This window comes from Oncorhynchus gorbuscha, linkage group LG12 (genome assembly GCF_021184085.1).
Source record: "Oncorhynchus gorbuscha isolate QuinsamMale2020 ecotype Even-year linkage group LG12, OgorEven_v1.0, whole genome shotgun sequence".
NCBI classification, from domain to species: domain Eukaryota; kingdom Metazoa; phylum Chordata; class Actinopteri; order Salmoniformes; family Salmonidae; genus Oncorhynchus; species Oncorhynchus gorbuscha.
Window position 1 is genome coordinate 79,865,624 of NC_060184.1, and position 20,000 is coordinate 79,885,623.

The following is a 20,000-nucleotide window of genomic DNA, read 5'->3' on the forward strand; positions in this document are numbered from 1 at the left end:
GTACAGGGTGTTACACTGCCAGGGTCAAGGCCAGACAGGTACAGGGTGTTACACTCTGAGACACTGTTAACCAGGCCAGACAGGTACAGGGTGTTACACTCTGAGACACTGTTAACCAGGACAGACAGGTACAGGGTGTTACACTCTGAGACACTGCCAGGGTCAAGGCCAGACAGGTACAGTGTGTTACACTCTGAGACACTGTTAACCAGGACAGACAGGTACAGGGTGTTACACTCTGAGACACTGTTAACCAGGACAGACAGGTACAGGGTGTTACACTCTGAGACACTGCCAGGGTCAAGGCCACAGCACACTGTGTTACACTCTGAGACACTGTTAACCAGGACAGACAGGTACAGGGTGTTACACTCTGAGACACTGTTAACCAGGACAGACGGGTACAGGGTGTTACACTCTGAGACACTGTTAACCAGGACAGACAGGTACAGGGTGTTACACTCTGAGACACTGTTAACCAGGACAGACAGGTACAGGGTGTTACACTCTGAGACACTGTTAACCAGGACCGACAGGTACAGTGTGTTACACTCTGAGACACTGTTAACCAGGACAGACAGGTACAGGGTGTTACACTCTGAGACACTGTTAACCAGGACAGACAGGTACAGGGTGTTACACTCTGAGACACTGTTAACCAGGACAGACAGGTACAGGGTGTTACACTCTGAGACACTGTTAACCAGGACAGACAGGTACAGTGTGTTACACTCTGAGACACTGTTAACCAGGACAGACAGGTACAGTGTGTTACACTCTGAGACACTGCCAGGGTCAGGCCAGACAGGTACAGTGTGTTACACTCTGACACTGCCAGGGTCAAGGCCAGACAGGTACAGTGTGTTACACTCTGAGACACTGCCAGGGTCAAGGCCACAGCACACTGTGTTACACTCTGAGACACTGTTAACCAGGACAGACAGGTACAGGGTGTTACACTCTGAGACACTGTTAACCAGGACAGACAGGTACAGTGTGTTACACTCTGAGACACTGTTAACCAGGCCAGACAGGTACAGTGTGTTACACTCTGAGACACTGTTAACCAGGACAGAGAGGTACAGGGTGTTACACTCTGAGACACTGTTAACCAGGACAGACAGGTACAGTGTGTTACACTCTGAGACACTGTTAACCAGGACAGACAGGTACAGGGTGTTACACTCTGAGACACTGTTAACCAGGACAGACAGGTACAGGGTGTTACACTCTGAGACACTGCCAGGGTCAAGGCCAGACAGGTACAGTGTGTTACACTCTGAGACACTGTTAACCAGGACAGACAGGTACAGTGTGTTACACTCTGAGACACTGTTAACCAGGACAGACAGGTACAGTGTGTTACACTCTGAGACACTGTTAACCAGGACAGACAGGTACAGTGTGTTACACTCTGAGACACTGTTAACCAGGACAGACAGGTACAGGGTGTTACACTCTGAGACACTGCCAGGGTCAAGGCCAGACAGGTACAGGGTGTTACACTCTGAGACACTGCCAGGGTCAAGGCCACAGCACACTGTGTTACACTCTGAGACACTGCCAGGGTCAAGGCCAGACAGGTACAGGGTGTTACACTGCCAGGGTCAAGGCCAGACAGGTACAGGGTGTTACACTCTGAGACACTGCCAGGGTCAAGGCCAGACAGGTACAGGGTGTTACACTCTGAGACACTGTTAACCAGGACAGACAGGTACAGTGTGTTACACTCTGAGACACTGTTAACCAGGACAGACAGGTACAGGGTGTTACACTCTGAGACACTGTTAACCAGGACAGACAGGTGCAGGGTGTTACACTCTGAGACACTGCCAGGGTCAAGGCCAGACAGGTACAGGGTGTTACACTCTGAGACACTGCCAGGGTCAAGGCCAGACAGGTACAGGGTGTTACACTCTGAGACACTGCCAGGGTCAAGGCCAGACAGGTACAGGGTGTTACACTCTGAGACACTGCCAGGGTCAAGGCCAGACAGGTACAGGGTGTTACACTCTGAGACACTGCCAGGGTCAAGGCCAGACAGGTACAGGGTGTTACACTCTGAGACACTGTTAACCAGGCCAGACAGGTACAGGGTGTTACACTCTGAGACACTGCCAGGGTCAAGGCCAGACAGGTACAGTGTGTTACACTCTGAGACACTGTTAACCAGGACAGACAGGTACAGTGTGTTACACTCTGAGACACTGCCAGGGTCAATGCAGAGGACAGGTACAGGGTGTTACAGTCTGAGACACTGCCAGGGTCAAGGCCAGACAGGTACAGGGTGTTACACTCTGAGACACTGCCAGGGTCAATGCAGAGGACAGGTACAGGGTGTTACACTCTGAGACACTGCCAGGGTCAAGGCCAGACAGGTACAGGGTGTTACACTCTGAGACACTGCCAGGGTCAAGGCCAGACAGGTACAGTGTATTACACTCTGAAACACTGCCAGGGTCAAGGCCACAGCACACTGTGTTCTGCTCTCAGCAAAGACTGAACATGAGACTGAACGGCACAGTACAGCAGCACTACAGAATGGCTAAGCTAGCGTTAGCCTAGCCTAGCGCCAGCCAGCTCATGTCATTGGGACGGGTTAGCCGTAGCGCTAGCTAGGTCGCGCCAAGCTCCCTGCTGGATTGCAGTGGCCTACAGACTAATGGATAGAGATACGGAGAGTGAGAAAGCGATAGAGAGAGACTTTGCTGATAGCTACTTTGAGGTGTCTTTCCCAGGTGTGCTGTTCAGTACAGGTGTTTTCCCCAGGTGTGCTGTTCAGTACAGGTGTCTTCCCCATGTGTGCTGTTCAGTACAGGTGTCTTTACTAAGTGTGCTTACTATGTCTGTGACGTGTGGTTTTGTCACCTAGCTATCTGAAGATGGATGCACTAAGTTGCTCTGGATAAGAGCATCTGCTAAATGACCAAATGTAAATGTGAGTGAGAGACAAAGGGATACAGATATAATTAGAGAGAGAGAGACATGTATAGAGAGAAAGACAGAGAGAGAGAGAGAGAGCGCGCGAGAGAGAGAGCTAGAGAGCAAGAGAGAGAGAGAGAGAGCTAGAGAGCAAGAGAGAGAGAGAGAGAGAGAGAGAGAGAGAGAGAGAGAGAGAGAGAGAGAGTCTCTCCATGTCCTGGTGCTGCTCTCAGGGTCTCTACATGTCCTAGTGCTGCTCTCAGGGTCTCTACACGTCCTAGTGCTGCTCTCCGGGTCTCTACACGTCCTAGTGCTGCTCTCAGGGTCTCTGTCCTAGTGCTGCTCTCCGGGTCTCTACACGTCCTAGTGCTGCTCTCAGGGTCTCTACATGTCCTAGTGCTGCTCTCCGGGTCTCTCCATGTCCTGGTGCTGCTCTCAGGGTGCTCTCAGGGTCTCTACATGTCCTAGTGCTGCTCTCAGGGTCTCTCCATGTCCATGTCCAAAGTATAATATAGAGTATAATATATAATATAGAATATAATATAGAGTATAGAGTATAATATAGAATATAGAGTATAATATATAATATAGAATATAGAGTATAATATAGAATATAGAGTATAATATAGAATATAGAATATAGAGTATAATATATAATATATAATATAGAGTATAATATATAATATAGAGTATAATATAGAATATAGAGTATAATATATAATAAAGAATATAGAGTATAATATATAATATATAATATAGAGTATAATATATAATATAGAGTATAATATATAATATAGAGTATAATATAGAATATAGAGTATAATATAGAATATAGAATATAGAGTATAATATATAATATATAATATAGGGTATAATATAGAATATAGAGTATAATATAGAATATAGAGTATAATATATAATATATAATATAGAGTATAATATAGAATATAGAGTATAATATAGAATATAGAGTATAATATATAATATATAATATAGAGTATAATATAGAATATATAATATAGAGTATAATATATAATATAGAGTATAGAGTATAATATAGAATATAGAGTATAATATAATATATAATATAGAGTATAATATATAATATAGAGTATAATATATAATATAGAATATAGAGTATAATATATAATATAGAATATAGAGTATAATATATAATATAGAATATAGAGTATAATATAGAATATAGAGTATAATATAGAATATAGAGTATAATATAGAATATAGAGTATAATATATAATATAGAGTATAATATATAATATAGAGTATAATATAGAATATATAATATAGAGTTTAATATATAATATAGAATATAGAGTATAATATAGAATATAGAGTATAATATAGAATATAGAGTATAATATAGAATATAGAGTATAATATAGAATATAGAATATAGAGTATAATATAGAATATATAATATAGAGTATAATATATAATATAGAATATAGAGCTCGGCTACCTGTCCAGGTTGTAAGGACAGAACCTAGACGTGGTAGTTCTCCAGGGCTGAGCTCCACTCCTCCACTTGGCAGGGACACGGTGTGTTTAACACCTGGTGTAATCTCAACAGCCACACACACCGGCACGGCTGCCAGGACTGACACGGAGCCTGAATCACTCAGCTAACCGGCCTCACACTGACAGGAGGGTTGGATTTGGGGACAGTTGGAGTCAGATTAAATCTCCCAGCAGGGTCGTTCCACCTCAAACAGAAACAAGAAAGAGGATTTTAACACCCACCATGTCAGATTGTTACGGAGATAGAAACACATAACATTATCATTCCGGCAACATTCATTTGAGCTTTATTTTCTCAAGAGATCAAATTATATTTCAACAAAATAAATGTTTCTGGAATGCTAGTTTGATCTGTTTCTATCATAAATATATATATAAATATATATATATAAATTATATATATATATATATACAAATATCTACATAAATGATTTCAGAGGTGGTGGGTGTCATGAAATGGAACAACGACCCCGCAGTCAACTTCGGAAATTGATTGAAAACATTTTTTTTTTTTTTGAAAAAAAAAAAAGAAGTGTTCAGTTTTGAATAAAATGTCCCAAATTGACTGGAAGTCACCAATCATCCTACTTGGAACTACTGGAAGTAACCAATCATCCTACTTGGAACTACTGGAAGTCACCAATCATTCTACTTGGAACTACTGGAAGTCACCAATCATCCTACTTGGAACTACTGGAAGTAACCAATCATTATACTTGGAACTACTGGAAGTCACCAATCATCCTACTTGGAACTACTGGAAGTCACCAATCATCCTACTTGGAACTACTGGAAGTGACCAATCATTCTACTTGGAAGTACTGGAAGTCACCAATCATCCTACTTGGAACTACTGGAAGTCACCAATCAATCCTACTTGGAACTACTGGAAGTGACCAATCATCCTACTTGGAACTACTGGAAGTAAACAATCTTCCTACTTGGAACTACTGGAAGTGACCAATCATTCTACTTGGAAGTACTGGAAGTCACCAATCATCCTACTTGGAACTACTGGAAGTCACCAATCATCCTACTTGGAACTACTGGAAGTAACCAATCATCTTACTTGGAACTACTGGAAGTCACCAATCATCTTACTTGGAACTACTGGAAGTCACCAAATATCCTACTTGGAATTGACTGGAAGTCACCAATCATCCTACTTGGAGCTACTGGAAGTGAACGCAGGCTTTCTGGGTATTCTTTTCCTTTTTAGGGCTTTCTCAATATGACGAGAAGAGCAGAGTTAAAGACTCCCAACGGTGCTGCTTGCTGTCGAGGGTCCATGAACATTTATAATCAGGGGCGTCAAACACCCACCCCCCCTGAAATCTGAGGGGGGGGGGGAGGATGTGAGGATTTCCTGGAATCTATAATAATCATTATGCTTAATTTTATGTTTTTTTTTTTCTGCAGATCTTGGCATACTTCTGGAGCCGTCTGTATCCTCCAACCTGGGGGTTATTTCTTTTAAAGAAAGTAAATATACTGCATCTCTGCTAAAATCTGGGTTAAAAATTGAAAGAAATGTGAGTTTAATTCAGTACATTTAGTAATTGCTTGCTTTTCTAGAGTCGACTAACTATGCCGGCTGAGATAGTTAAGACAAGCTAGCTCCTCTAGCTTGACTATCTGGAACGGTTTCCAGGTACATTCCCAACCTCATAACTACCTATCTGGGCTAAAGCAAAACTTCACAAAATTGCTAGGTGGCTGGTAGTATTTACAAGAACTCTGAGGGACAACATGCCTCTGTGTAATGACGACCTGTCAACAGTGTGTAACCTTCTGGCGTTGTCACAATACTCTCTCTCTCATATATATAACCTTACCATAACAATAATATCATGGATCTAGGGCTCGACGATCAATGGAGAGAAGTGGACGAGAGGCAGTAACAACTAGAAGAAACAGGAGTCATCAGTCATCCTTACATCCAGTCTGTAGTTACAGGAGTCATCAGTCATCCTTACATCCAGTCTGTAGTTACAGGAGTCATCAGTCAACCTTACATCCAGTCTGTAGTTACAGGAGTCATCAGTCATCCTTACATCCAGTCTGTAGTTCCAGGAGTCATCAGTCATCCTTACATCCAGTCTGTAGTTACAGGAGTCATCAGTCATCCTTACATCCAGTCTGTAGTTACAGGAGTCATCAGTCAACCTTACATCCAGTCTGTAGTTACAGGAGTCATCAGTCATCTTTACATCCAGTCTGTAGTTCCAGGAGTCATCAGTCAACCTTACATCCAGTCTGTAGTTACAGGAGTCATTAGTCATCCTTACATCCAGTCTGTAGTTACAGGAGTCATCAGTCATCCGTACATCCAGTCTGTAGTTACAGGAGTCATCAGTCATCCTTACATCCAGTCTGTAGTTACAGGAGTCATCAGTCATCCTTACATCCAGTCTGTAGTTACAGGAGTCATCAGTCATCCTTACATCCAGTCTGTAGTTACAGGAGTCATCAGTCATACTTACATCCAGTCTGTAGTTACAGGAGTCATCAGTCATACTTACATCCAGTCTGTAGTTACAGGAGTCATCAGTCATCCAGTCTGTAGTTACAGGAGTCATCAGTCAACCTTACAGCCAGTCTGTAGCTACAGGAGTCATCAGTCATCCAGTCTGTAGTTACAGGAGTCATCAGTCATCCTTGCATCCAGTCTGTTGTTACAGGAGTCATCAGTCATCCAGTCTGTAGTTACAGGAGTCATCAGTCATCCAGTCTGTAGTTACAGGAGTCATCAGTCATCCAGTCTGTAGTTACAGGAGTCATCAGTCATCCAGTCTGTAGTTACAGGAGTCATCAGTCATCCTTACATCCAGTCTGTAGTTACAGGAGTCATCAGTCATCCTTGCATCCAGTCTGTAGTTACAGGAGTCATCAGTCATCCAGTCTGTAGTTACAGGAGTCATCAGTCATCCTTACATCCAGTCTGTAGTTACAGGAGTCATCAGTCATCCTTACATCCATTCTGTAGCTACAGGAGTCATCAGTCATCCAGTCTGTAGTTACAGGAGTCATCAGTCATCCTTACATCCAGTCTGTAGTTCCAGGAGTCATCAGTCATCCTTACATCCAGTCTGTAGTTACAGGAGTCATCAGTCATCCTTACATCCAGTCTGTAGTTACAGGAGTCATCAGTCATCCTTACATCCAGTCTGTAGTTACAGGAGTCATCAGTCAACCTTACATCCAGTCTGTAGTTACAGGAGTCATCAGTCATCTTTACATCCAGTCTGTAGTTCCAGGAGTCATCAGTCAACCTTACATCCAGTCTGTAGTTACAGGAGTCATTAGTCATCCTTACATCCAGTCTGTAGTTACAGGAGTCATCAGTCATCCTTACATCCAGTCTGTAGTTACAGGAGTCATCAGTCATCCTTACATCCAGTCTGTAGTTACAGGAGTCATCAGTCATCCACATCCAGTCTGTAGTTACAGGAGTCATCAGTCATACTTACATCCAGTCTGTAGTTACAGGAGTCATCAGTCATCCTTACATCCAGTCTGTAGTTACAGGAGTCATCAGTCAGTCATCCAGTCTGTAGTTACAGGAGTCATCAGTCATCCTTACATCCAGTCTGTAGTTACAGGAGTCATCAGTCATCCTTACATCCAGTCTGTAGTTACAGGAGTCATCAGTCATCCTTACATCCAGTCTGTAGTTACAGGAGTCATCAGTCAACCTTACATCCAGTCTGTAGTTACAGGAGTCATCAGTCATCCTTACATCCAGTCTGTAGTTACAGGAGTCATCAGTCATCCTTACATCCAGTCTGTAGTTACAGGAGTCATCCTTACATCCAGTCTGTAGTTACAGGAGTCATCAGTCATCCTTACATCCAGTCTGTAGTTACAGGAGTCATCAGTCATCCTTACATCCAGTCTGTAGTTACAGGAGTCATCAGTCATTCTTACATCCAGTCTGTAGTTACAGGAGTCATCAGTCATCCTTACATCCAGTCTGTAGTTACAGGAGTCATCAGTCATCCAGTCTGTAGTTACAGGAGTCATCAGTCAACCTTACAGCCAGTCTGTAGCTACAGGAGTCATCAGTTATCCAGTTTGTAGCTACAGGAGTAATCAGTCATCCAGTCTGTAGTTACTGGAGTCATCAGTCATCCTTACATCCAGTCTGTAGTTACAGGAGTCATCAATCATCCAGTCTGTAGTTACAGGAGTCATCCTTACATCCAGTCTGTAGTTACAGGAGTCATCAGTCATCCTTGCATCCAGTCTGTTGTTACAGGAGTCATCAGTCATCCAGTCTGTAGTTACAGGAGTCATCAGTCATCCAGTCTGTAGTTACAGGAGTCATCAGTCATCCTTACATCCAGTCTGTAGTTACAGGAGTCATCAGTCATCCTTGCATCCAGTCTGTAGTTACAGGAGTCATCAGTCATCCAGTCTGTAGTTACAGGAGTCATCAGTCATCCTTACATCCAGTCTGTAGTTACAGGAGTCATCAGTCATCCTTACATCCATTCTGTAGCTACAGGAGTCATCAGTCATCCAGTCTGTAGTTACAGGAGTCATCAGTCATCCAGTCTGTAGTTACAGGAGTCATCAGTCATCCAGTCTGTAGTTACAGGAGTCATCAGTCAACCTTACATCCAGTCTGTAGTTACAGGAGTCATCAGTCATCCTTACATCCAGTCTGTAGTTACAGGAGTCATCAGTCATACTTACATCCAGTCTGTAGTTACAGGAGTCATCAGTCATACTTACATCCAGTCTGTAGTTACAGGAGTCATCAGTCATCCAGTCTGTAGTTACAGGAGTCATCAGTCAACCTTACAGCCAGTCTGTAGCTACAGGAGTCATCAGTTATCCAGTTTGTAGCTACAGGAGTAATCAGTCATCCAGTCTGTAGTTACTGGAGTCATCAGTCATCCTTACATCCAGTCTGTAGTTACAGGAGTCATCAATCATCCAGTCTGTAGTTACAGGAGTCATCAGTCATCCAGTCTGTAGTTACAGGAGTCATCAGTCATCCAGTCTGTAGTTACAGGAGTCATCAGTCATCCTTACATCCAGTCTGTAGTTACAGGAGTCATCAGTCATCCTTACATCCAGTCTGTAGTTACAGGAGTCATCAGTCATCCTTACATCCAGTCTGTAGTTACAGGAGTCATCAGTCATTCTTACATCCAGTCTGTAGTTACAGGAGTCATCAGTCATCCTTACATCCAGTCTGTAGTTACAGGAGTCATCAGTCATCCAGTCTGTAGTTACAGGAGTCATCAGTCAACCTTACAGCCAGTCTGTAGCTACAGGAGTCATCAGTTATCCAGTTTGTAGCTACAGGAGTAATCAGTCATCCAGTCTGTAGTTACTGGAGTCATCAGTCATCCTTACATCCAGTCTGTAGTTACAGGAGTCATCAATCATCCAGTCTGTTGTTACAGGAGTCATCAGTCATCCAGTCTGTAGTTACAGGAGTCATCAGTCATCCAGTCTGTAGTTACAGGAGTCATCAGTCATCCTTACATCCAGTCTGTAGTTACAGGAGTCATCAGTCATCCTTGCATCCAGTCTGTAGTTACAGGAGTCATCAGTCATCCAGTCTGTAGTTACAGGAGTCATCAGTCATCCTTACATCCAGTCTGTAGTTACAGGAGTCATCAGTCATCCTTACATCCATTCTGTAGCTACAGGAGTCATCAGTCATCCAGTCTGTAGTTACAGGAGTCATCAGTCATCCTTACATCCATTCTGTAGCTACAGGAGTCATCAGTCATCCAGTCTGTAGTTACAGGAGTCATCAGTCATCCTTACATCCAGTCTGTAGTTACAGGAGTCATCAGTCATCCTTACATCCAGTCTGTAGTTACAGGAGTCATCAGTCATTCTTACATCCAGTCTGTAGTTACAGGAGTCATCAGTCATCCTTACATCCAGTCTGTAGTTACAGGAGTCATCAGTCATCCAGTCTGTAGTTACAGGAGTCATCAGTCAACCTTACAGCCAGTCTGTAGCTACAGGAGTCATCAGTTATCCAGTTTGTAGCTACAGGAGTAATCAGTCATCCAGTCTGTAGTTACTGGAGTCATCAGTCATCCTTACATCCAGTCTGTAGTTACAGGAGTCATCAATCATCCAGTCTGTAGTTACAGGAGTCATCCTTACATCCAGTCTGTAGTTACAGGAGTCATCAGTCATCCTTGCATCCAGTCTGTTGTTACAGGAGTCATCAGTCATCCAGTCTGTAGTTACAGGAGTCATCAGTCATCCAGTCTGTAGTTACAGGAGTCATCAGTCATCCTTACATCCAGTCTGTAGTTACAGGAGTCATCAGTCATCCTTGCATCCAGTCTGTAGTTACAGGAGTCATCAGTCATCCAGTCTGTAGTTACAGGAGTCATCAGTCATCCTTACATCCAGTCTGTAGTTACAGGAGTCATCAGTCATCCTTACATCCATTCTGTAGCTACAGGAGTCATCAGTCATCCAGTCTGTAGTTACAGGAGTCATCAGTCATCCTTACATCCATTCTGTAGCTACAGGAGTCATCAGTCATCCAGTCTGTAGTTACAGGAGTCATCAGTCATCCAGTCTGTAGTTACAGGAGCCATCAGTCATCCTCACATCCAGTCTGTAGTTACAGGAGTCATCAGACATCCAGTCTGTAGTTACAGGAGTCATCAGTCATCCAGTCTGTAGTTACAGGAGTCATCAGTCATCCAGTCTGTAGTTACAGGAGTCATCAGTCAACCTTACATCCAGTCTGTAGTTACAGGAGTCATCAGTCATCCTTACATCCAGTCTGTAGTTACAGGAGTCATCAGTCATACTTACATCCAGTCTGTAGTTACAGGAGTCATCAGTCATCTAGTCTGTAGTTACAGGAGTCATCAGTCAACCTTACAGCCAGTCTGTAGCTACAGGAGTCATCAGTTATCCAGTTTGTAGCTACAGGAGTAATCAGTCATCCAGTCTGTAGTTACTGGAGTCATCAGTCATCCTTACATCCAGGCTGTAGTTACAGGAGTCATCAATCATCCAGTCTGTAGTTACAGGAGTCATCAGTCATCCAGTCTGTAGTTACAGGAGTCATCAGTCATCCAGTCTGTAGTTACAGGAGTCATCAGTCATCCTTACATCCAGTCTGTAGTTACAGGAGTCATCAGTCATCCTTACATCCAGTCTGTAGTTACAGGAGTCATCAGTCATTCTTACATCCAGTCTGTAGTTACAGGAGTCATCAGTCATCCTTACATCCAGTCTGTAGTTACAGGAGTCATCAGTCATCCAGTCTGTAGTTACAGGAGTCATCAGTCAACCTTACAGCCAGTCTGTAGCTACAGGAGTCATCAGTTATCCAGTTTGTAGCTACAGGAGTAATCAGTCATCCAGTCTGTAGTTACTGGAGTCATCAGTCATCCTTACATCCAGTCTGTAGTTACAGGAGTCATCAATCATCCAGTCTGTAGTTACAGGAGTCATCCTTACATCCAGTCTGTAGTTACAGGAGTCATCAGTCATCCTTGCATCCAGTCTGTTGTTACAGGAGTCATCAGTCATCCAGTCTGTAGTTACAGGAGTCATCAGTCATCCAGTCTGTAGTTACAGGAGTCATCAGTCATCCTTACATCCAGTCTGTAGTTACAGGAGTCATCAGTCATCCTTGCATCCAGTCTGTAGTTACAGGAGTCATCAGTCATCCAGTCTGTAGTTACAGGAGTCATCAGTCATCCTTACATCCAGTCTGTAGTTACAGGAGTCATCAGTCATCCTTACATCCATTCTGTAGCTACAGGAGTCATCAGTCATCCAGTCTGTAGTTACAGGAGTCAGTCATCCTTACATCCATTCTGTAGCTACAGGAGTCATCAGTCATCCAGTCTGTAGTTACAGGAGTCATCAGTCATCCAGTCTATAGTTACAGGAGCCATCAGTCATCCTCACATCCAGTCTGTAGTTACAGGAGTCATCAGACATCCAGTCTGTAGTTACAGGAGTCATCAGTCATCCAGTCTGTAGTTACAGGAGTCATCAGTCATCCTTACATCCAGTCTGTAGTTACAGGAGTCATCAGTCATCCAGTCTGTAGTTACAGGAGTCATCAGTCATCCTTACATCCAGTCTGTAGTTACAGGAGTCATCAGTCATCCTTGCATCCAGTCTGTAGTTACAGGAGTCATCAGTCATCCAGTCTGTAGTTACAGGAGTCATCAGTCATCCTTACATCCAGTCTGTAGTTACAGGAGTCATCAGTCATCCTTACATCCATTCTGTAGCTACAGGAGTCATCAGTCATCCAGTCTGTAGTTACAGGAGTCATCAGTCATCCTTACATCCATTCTGTAGCTACAGGAGTCATCAGTCATCTAGTCTGTAGTTACAGGAGTCATCAGTCATCCTTACATCCAGTCTGTAGTTACAGGAGTCATCAGTCATCCTTACATCCATTCTGTAGCTACAGGAGTCATCAGTCATCCAGTCTGTAGTTACAGGAGTCATCAGTCATCCTTACATCCATTCTGTAGCTACAGGAGTCATCAGTCATCCAGTCTGTAGTTACAGGAGTCATCAGTCATCCAGTCTGTAGTTACAGGAGCCATCAGTCATCCTCACATCCAGTCTGTAGTTACAGGAGTCATCAGACATCCAGTCTGTAGTTACAGGAGTCATCAGTCATCCAGTCTGTAGTTACAGGAGTCATCAGTCATCCAGTCTGTAGTTACAGGAGTCATCAGTCATCCTTACATCCAGTCTGTAGTTACAGGAGCCATCAGTCATCCAGTCTGTAGTTACAGGAGCCATCAGTCATCCAGTCTGTAGTTACAGGAGTCATCAGTCATCCAGTCTGTAGTTACAGGAGTCATCAGTCATCCAGTCTGTAGTTACAGGAGCCATCAGTCATCAATTCCTCTCTCTCTCTCTCTCTCTCTCTCTCTCTCTCTCTCTCTCTCTCTCTCTCTCTCTCTCTCTCTCTCTCTCTCTCTCTCTCTCTCTCTCTCTCTCTCTCTCTCTCTCTCTCTCTCTCCCTCTCCCTCTCCCTCTCTCTCTCTGTCTTCCCCTCTCTCTGTCTTCCCCTCTATCTTCATCTCTCTCTCCCCCCTCCGTCTTCCCTCTCTCTCTCTCTCTCTCTCTCTCTCTCTCTCTCTCTCTCTATCTCTCTATCTTCATCTCTCTCTCTCCCTCTGTCTTCCCTATCTCTCTCTCTCTCTCTCTCTGTCTTCCCCCATCTCTCTCTCTCTCTCTACCTCTCTCTCTCTCTCTCTACCTCTCTCTACCTCTCTCTACCTCTCTCTACCTCTCTCTACTCTCTCTACCTCTCCCTACCTCTCTCTCTCTACCTCTCTACCTCTCTCTACTCTCTCTACCTCTCTCTACCTCTCTCTACCTCTCTCTACCTCTCTCTACCTCTCTCTACCTCTCTCTCTCTACCTCTCTCTCTCTACCTCTCTCAACCTCTCCCTACCTCTCTCTACCGCTCTCTACCTCTCTCTGCCTCTCTCTCTACCTCTCTCTCTGCCTCTCTCTCTGCCTCTCTCTCTACCTCTCTCTCTACCTCTCTCTCTACCTCTCTCTACCTACCTCTCTCTCTCTACCTCTCTCTCTCTACCTCTCTCTCTCTACCTCTCTCTACCTACCTCTCTCTACCTCTCTACCTCTCTACCTCTCTCTACCTCTCTCTACCTCTCTCTACCTCTCTCTACTCTCTCTCTACCTCTCTCTCTACCTCTCTCTCTACCTCTCTCTCTACCTCTCTCTCTACCTCTCTCTACCTCTCCCTACCTCTCCCTACCTCTCCCTACCTCTCTACCTACCTAGCAGGACAAAGAGGAGGAGAATCAGTGGAAAAGTGTTATATTTATGTTCCAACTTAAACTCTTGTCTTCAATCTGATTGCCATCAGGGATGTTTTTTAGGATCCAATTCATACATTCTCGTCTTTACCACATTCTTGCCTGGATGATAAGCCATTTCTATAGAGGGTAGTCGTGGGCAGATGACACTGATTAAATCCATTGGATATGAATCGTGACAAAGAAACTATTTTTAATCCATTTTAGCCAGGTCCTAAGAAACAGTATAAGACTAAATAAAAGTGTATTTTCAAAAGAACAGAATGGAATATTTTGAGTTGAATGTGACATATGCTATATATGCTACATGGCTGCATCGTGCTAATGAAATCAATAGAACCTTTAGTTCATTAAAACACACTTGGGCTACTCTGATCCTAGTCAACACATTTTATAGCATATAATGAAATAACAAGAACACAAATAATGTTTGTTTATAACTTAATAATGTTTGTTTATAACTTAAGGACACAGCAACATGTGGAATTGCTGTTATACAAAAACATATTTTGAAACAGAGCCCAAGGCGAGGCCGTGATGTTTTGATCTCAGCTCTTTCTTTCCTTCACTCCACGTTGTTAGGGAGCAGGCGTAGGGTCTTTCCATTACTCCACGTTGTTAGGGAGCAGGCGTAGGGTCTTTCCATTACTCCACGTTGTTAGGGAGCAGGCGTAGGGTCTTTCCATTACTCCACGTTGTTAGGGAGCAGGCGTAGGGTCTTTCCTTCACTCCACGTTGTTAGGGAGCAGGCGTAGGGTCTTTCCTTCACTCCACGTTGTTAGGGAGCAGGCGTAGGGTCTTTCCTTCACTCCAGGTTGTTAGGGAGCAGGCGTAGGGTCTTTCCATCACTCCACATTGTTAGGGAGCAGGCATAGGTTCTTTCCATCACTCCACGTTGTTAGGGAGCAGGCGTAGGGTCTTTCCATCACTCCACGTTGTTAGGGAGCAGGCATAGGGTCTTTCCATCACTCCACGTTGTTAGGGAGCAGGCGTAGGGTCTTTCCATCACTCCACGTTGTTAGGGAGCAGGCGTAGGGTCTTTCCATCACTCCACGTTGTTAGGGAGCAGGCGTAGGGTCTTTCCATCACTCCATTTTGTTAGGGAGCAGGTGTAGGGTCTTTCCATTACTCCACATTGTTAGGGAGCAGGTGTAGGGTCTTTCCATCACTCCACATTGTTAGGGAGCAGGCATAGGGTCTTTCCATCACTCCACGTTGTTAGGGAACAGGCATAGGGTCTTTCCATCACTCCACGTTGTTAGGGAGCAGGCGTAGGGTCTTTCCTTCACTCCACGTTGTTATGGAGCAGGCGTAGGGTCTTTCCATTACTCCACGTTGTTAGGGAGCAGGCGTAGGGTCTTTCCATCACTCCACGTTGTTAGTGAGCAGGCGTAGGGTCTTTCCATCACTCCACGTTTTAGGGAGCAGGTGTAGGGTCTCTCCATCACTCCACATTGTTAGGGAGCAGGCGTAGGGTCTTTCCATCACTCCACGTTGTTAGGGAGCAGGCGTATGGTCTTTAATTGAGACCATCTTCACCATGATACTGATAGAACATAATAGCAATCTGTATTTTCTAAAGCTTGTCAGTCTCCTGTTCATATCTCACAACCTCCACTGGCTTTGAGTTGCCTAGGCGATTGAGCAAACTAAGAAGCCTACAATGTTTCTCTTCAGTGATGAGCTGTACACCTCCTCTAATATCCAGAGAATGAACCAGCTGTACAGACAGAGATTCAGAGAAACAAAATCTAATTGACTGATTATCAGACAAGTCAGGGAAGTCACATTGCTTCAAAATGTATCATAACAAATGGATGAGTGAGAGTTTCCTCTAAGAAACAATTTGATGCCTTCATTTGCATTAAGCCTTTAATTAATTTTGCCAGGAGTTTGTTGTCTGTGATATTTATTCCCACAGTGAATCTTTGAGTTGACAGAGACAATGTGTTAGTGGAGGCTGTGAGTTGACAGAGACAATGTGAGTTGACAGAGACAATGTGAGTTGACAGAGACAATGTGAGTTGACAGAGACAATGTGTTAGTGGAGGCTGTGAGTTCACAGTGACAATGTGAGTTGACAGAGACAATGTGAGTTGACAGAGACAATGTGAGTTGACAGAGACAATGTGTTAGTGGAGGCTGTGAGTTCACAGTGACAATGTGAGTTGACAGAGACAATGTGAGTTGACAGAGACAATGTGAGTTGACAGAGACAATGTGTTAGTGGAGGCTGTGAGTTGACAGAGACAATGTGAGTTGACAGAGACAATGTGAGTTGACAGAGACAATGTGAGTTGACAGAGACAATGTGTTAGTGGAGGCTGTGAGTTGACAGAGACACTGTGTTAGTGGAGGCTGTGAGTTGACAGAGACAATGTGAGTTGACAGAGACAATGTGTTAGTGGAGGCTGTGAGTTGACAGAGACAATGTGAGTTGACAGAGACAATGTGAGTTGACAGAGACAATGTGTTAGTGGAGGGCTGTGAGTTGACAGAGACAATGTGAGTTGACAGAGACAACGTGAGTTGACAGAGACAACGTGAGTTGACAGAGACAACGTGAGTTGACAGAGACAACGTGAGTTGACAGAGACAACGTGAGTTGACAGAGACAACGTGAGTTGACAGAGACAACGTGAGTTGACAGAGACAACGTGAGTTGACAGAGACAACGTGAGTTGACAGAGACAACGTGAGTTGACAGAGACAACGTGAGTTGACAGAAACAACGTGAGTTGACAGAAACAACGTGAGTTGACAGAGACAACGTGAGTTGACAGAGACAACGTGAGTTGACACGCCAAAAAAAAAAAAAAGAAGTTTAGAACCGTCAGGAGGACGGTTAACTGCCGTCGCCTAGCAACCACCAAGAGATTAAGAGCGTAGTCGTGCCATCGCCAACCTCAGCATGACGGCTACATTTCAGACTGAGCCCTGGGCAGAACTTTCCCGTAAATCACGACGAGGTGGGTTTAGGCTTTGATGCGAGCAAATACCTTATAGACATAAAGAAGAAGGCGGGGATGAGTTGGTGGAAATGTCTCGGGTTTGAAAAGTGCATCTTTATGTCTCCGTCTCACACCGTCTGTCCTACCTCTCCTCAACTCTTCCTTCCACACTCAGTCTGCGTCCCAAATGGCACCGTTTCCCCTCTCAGGTCAAAGTAGTGCGCTATATAGGGGAGAGACAAACCTCCCCGAGTTCATATCTTCAGGCCAGACAGTCAATAGAGCATCTGGTTTGGGGTAACGGAGTCCTCCTGACTAGGGTGCAGAGGGTTCATGGACACCCTGGTTATTGGCCCCCGGGTCAAAAGTAGTAGTACACCGACACATGGTCCTCCGCTAGTGGAGCCGTGTCATAGTTCCTACACACCCTCTCAGGTCCAAATCAACACTGTTTTAAATTGTTCCTATCTGACATGGACCCAAAACAGACAAGTCTCTGTGACGTGGCGCTCCCCATTGCTCCTCCCACCACCTCCCAGGAAAATATTGAGCTGGAAAATAAGAAGGTATGAGGAGGGGAGAGGAAAGAGAGAGAGAGAGAGGGGGGATGGGGGAGAGAGATGGAGGGGAAAGGGGAGAAAGAGAGAGAGGGGGAAGGTTAGGGGAGAGAAGAGAGAGAGAGAGAGGGGGATGGGGAGAGAGATGGAGGGAAATGGGAGAAAAGAGAGCTGGGGGAAGGATAGGGGAGAAAGAGTTCAGCTGGCTAAGGCATCTCAGGGGGATGGGGGAGAGAGACCCTGGAGCTGGGAATCTCAGGGGAGAAGAGAGCAGACCCTGGCTCAGCCCTGCATCTCAGTGGTAGAGGCGTCACTACAGACCCTGGTTCAGCTGGCTAAGGCATCTCAGTGCTAGAGGCGTCACTACAGACCCTGGTTCAGCTGGCTAAGGCATCTCAGTGCTAGAGGCGTCACTACAGACCCTGGTTCAGCTGGCTAAGGCATCTCAGTGCTAGAGGCGTCACTACAGACCCTGGTTCAGCTGGCTAAGGCATCTCAGTGCTAGAGGCGTCACTACAGACCCTGGTTCAGCTGTCTAAGGCATCTCAGTGCTAGAGGCGTCACTACAGACCCTGGTTCAGCTGTCTAAGGCATCTCAGTGCTAGAGGCGTCACTACAAACCCTGGTTCAGCTGTCTAAGGCATCTCAGTGCTAGAGGCGTCACTACAGACCCTGGTTCAGCGGTCTAAGGCATCTCAGTGCTAGAGGCGTCACTACAGACCCTGGTTCAGCTGTCTAAGGCATCTCAGTGCTAGAGGCGTCACTACAGACCCTGGTTCAGCTGTCTAAGGCATCTCAGTGCTAGAGGCGTCACTACAGACCCTGGTTCAGCTGGCTAAGGCATCTCAGTGCTAGAGGCGTCACTACAGACCCTGGTTCAGCTGGCTAAGGCATCTAAGTGCTAGAGGCGTCACTACAGACCCTGGTTCAGCTGTCTAAGGCATCTCAGTGCTATAGGCGTCACTACAGACCCTGGTTCAGCTGTCTAAGGCATCTCAGTGCTATAGGCGTCACTACAGACCCTGGTTCAGCTGTCTAAGGCATCTCAGTGCTATAGGCGTCACTACAGACCCTGGTTCAGCTGTCTAAGGCATCTCAGTGCTATAGGCGTCACTACAGACCCTGGTTCAGCTGTCTAAGGCATCTCAGTGCTATAGGCGTCACTACAGACCCTGGTTCAGCTGTCTAAGGCATCTCAGTCCTATAGGACCCTATTCCCTATCTAGTGCACTACTTTAGACCAGGGCCTATAGGACCCTATTCCCTATCTAGTGCACTACTTTAGACCAGGGCCTATAGCACCCTATTCCCTATCTAGTGCACTACTTTAGACCAGATACCTATAGCACCCTATTCCCTATCTAGTGCACTACTTTAGACCAGGGCCTATAGCACCCTATTCCCTATCTAGTGCACTACTTTGACCAGAACCATATTCCCTGGATAGTGTACTACTTTAGACCAGAGCCCTATGGCACCCTATTCCCTATGTATATAGTGCACGACTTTTGACCAAAACCCATAGTGCACTATATAGGGAATAGGGTGCTATTTGGGATTAATTCCTATTTTTCTAGAAGGATCTCATTAGAGTAGAGTAAGAGTTTAAAGTAAACGTGTCCCCTTCTAACTCACCAGGGTTTCAAAGTTCCTGCACAGGAACACAGGCATCTACAGGCTAGTGGAGCTGTTTCATAGTTCCTGCACAGGAACACAGGCATCTACATGCTAGTGGAGCCCCAAGGTGAATGGGTGTGACTGTGTAAACCTGAAGCCAACTAACCCACATGATTACAGGCATGCTATGCTGGCACATGCCCCCCCCCCCCCCAACCGGCAGACTTTAGGGTTTGTCTCAAATGACACCAAATTTCCTACATACAGGACCCTGGTCCAAAGTAGTGCACTACGAAGGGGAATAGGGTGCCATTTGGGACAGTCTGGGAGTGAGAGGCTGTGTTGTGGATGTGTGTGTTGTTGTCGTACAACAAGTGGTTCAGTGTTTTGAAGATGAAGAGCCCCTCCACACACACACACACACACACCCCCCACTCAGTGTTCCGCTCTTCACAACAACTCGCCCCCCTCCAGCAGTATAAACCCGATGCCCCGTCTCTCTGTCTTTACGGAACCCAAGTGGAACAGAACTGTTTGGCAGGAACCAGCGTTTTAATGCTACTAGTCTTTCTAGAGTTGTCCCTGTATG

The 20,000-nt window shown here is 45.0% G+C and overlaps 1 protein-coding gene across 2 annotated transcripts in view; it reads right to left on the reverse strand.

The window, feature by feature from the left end:
* Window positions 1-20,000, reverse strand: part of LOC123991430 (nuclear receptor coactivator 2-like) — a 262,415-nt gene that overhangs the window by 190,896 nt on the left and 51,519 nt on the right. The window contains exon 2 of one of the 2 annotated variants that reach the window (XM_046293019.1): window positions 4,404-4,647. The exons of the other annotated variant lie outside the window; for it this stretch is intronic. The gene's annotated coding sequence lies outside the window, so the exon portion shown is untranslated. The remainder of the gene's footprint in view (window positions 1-4,403; window positions 4,648-20,000) is intronic. 2 annotated transcript variants of the gene reach the window in all.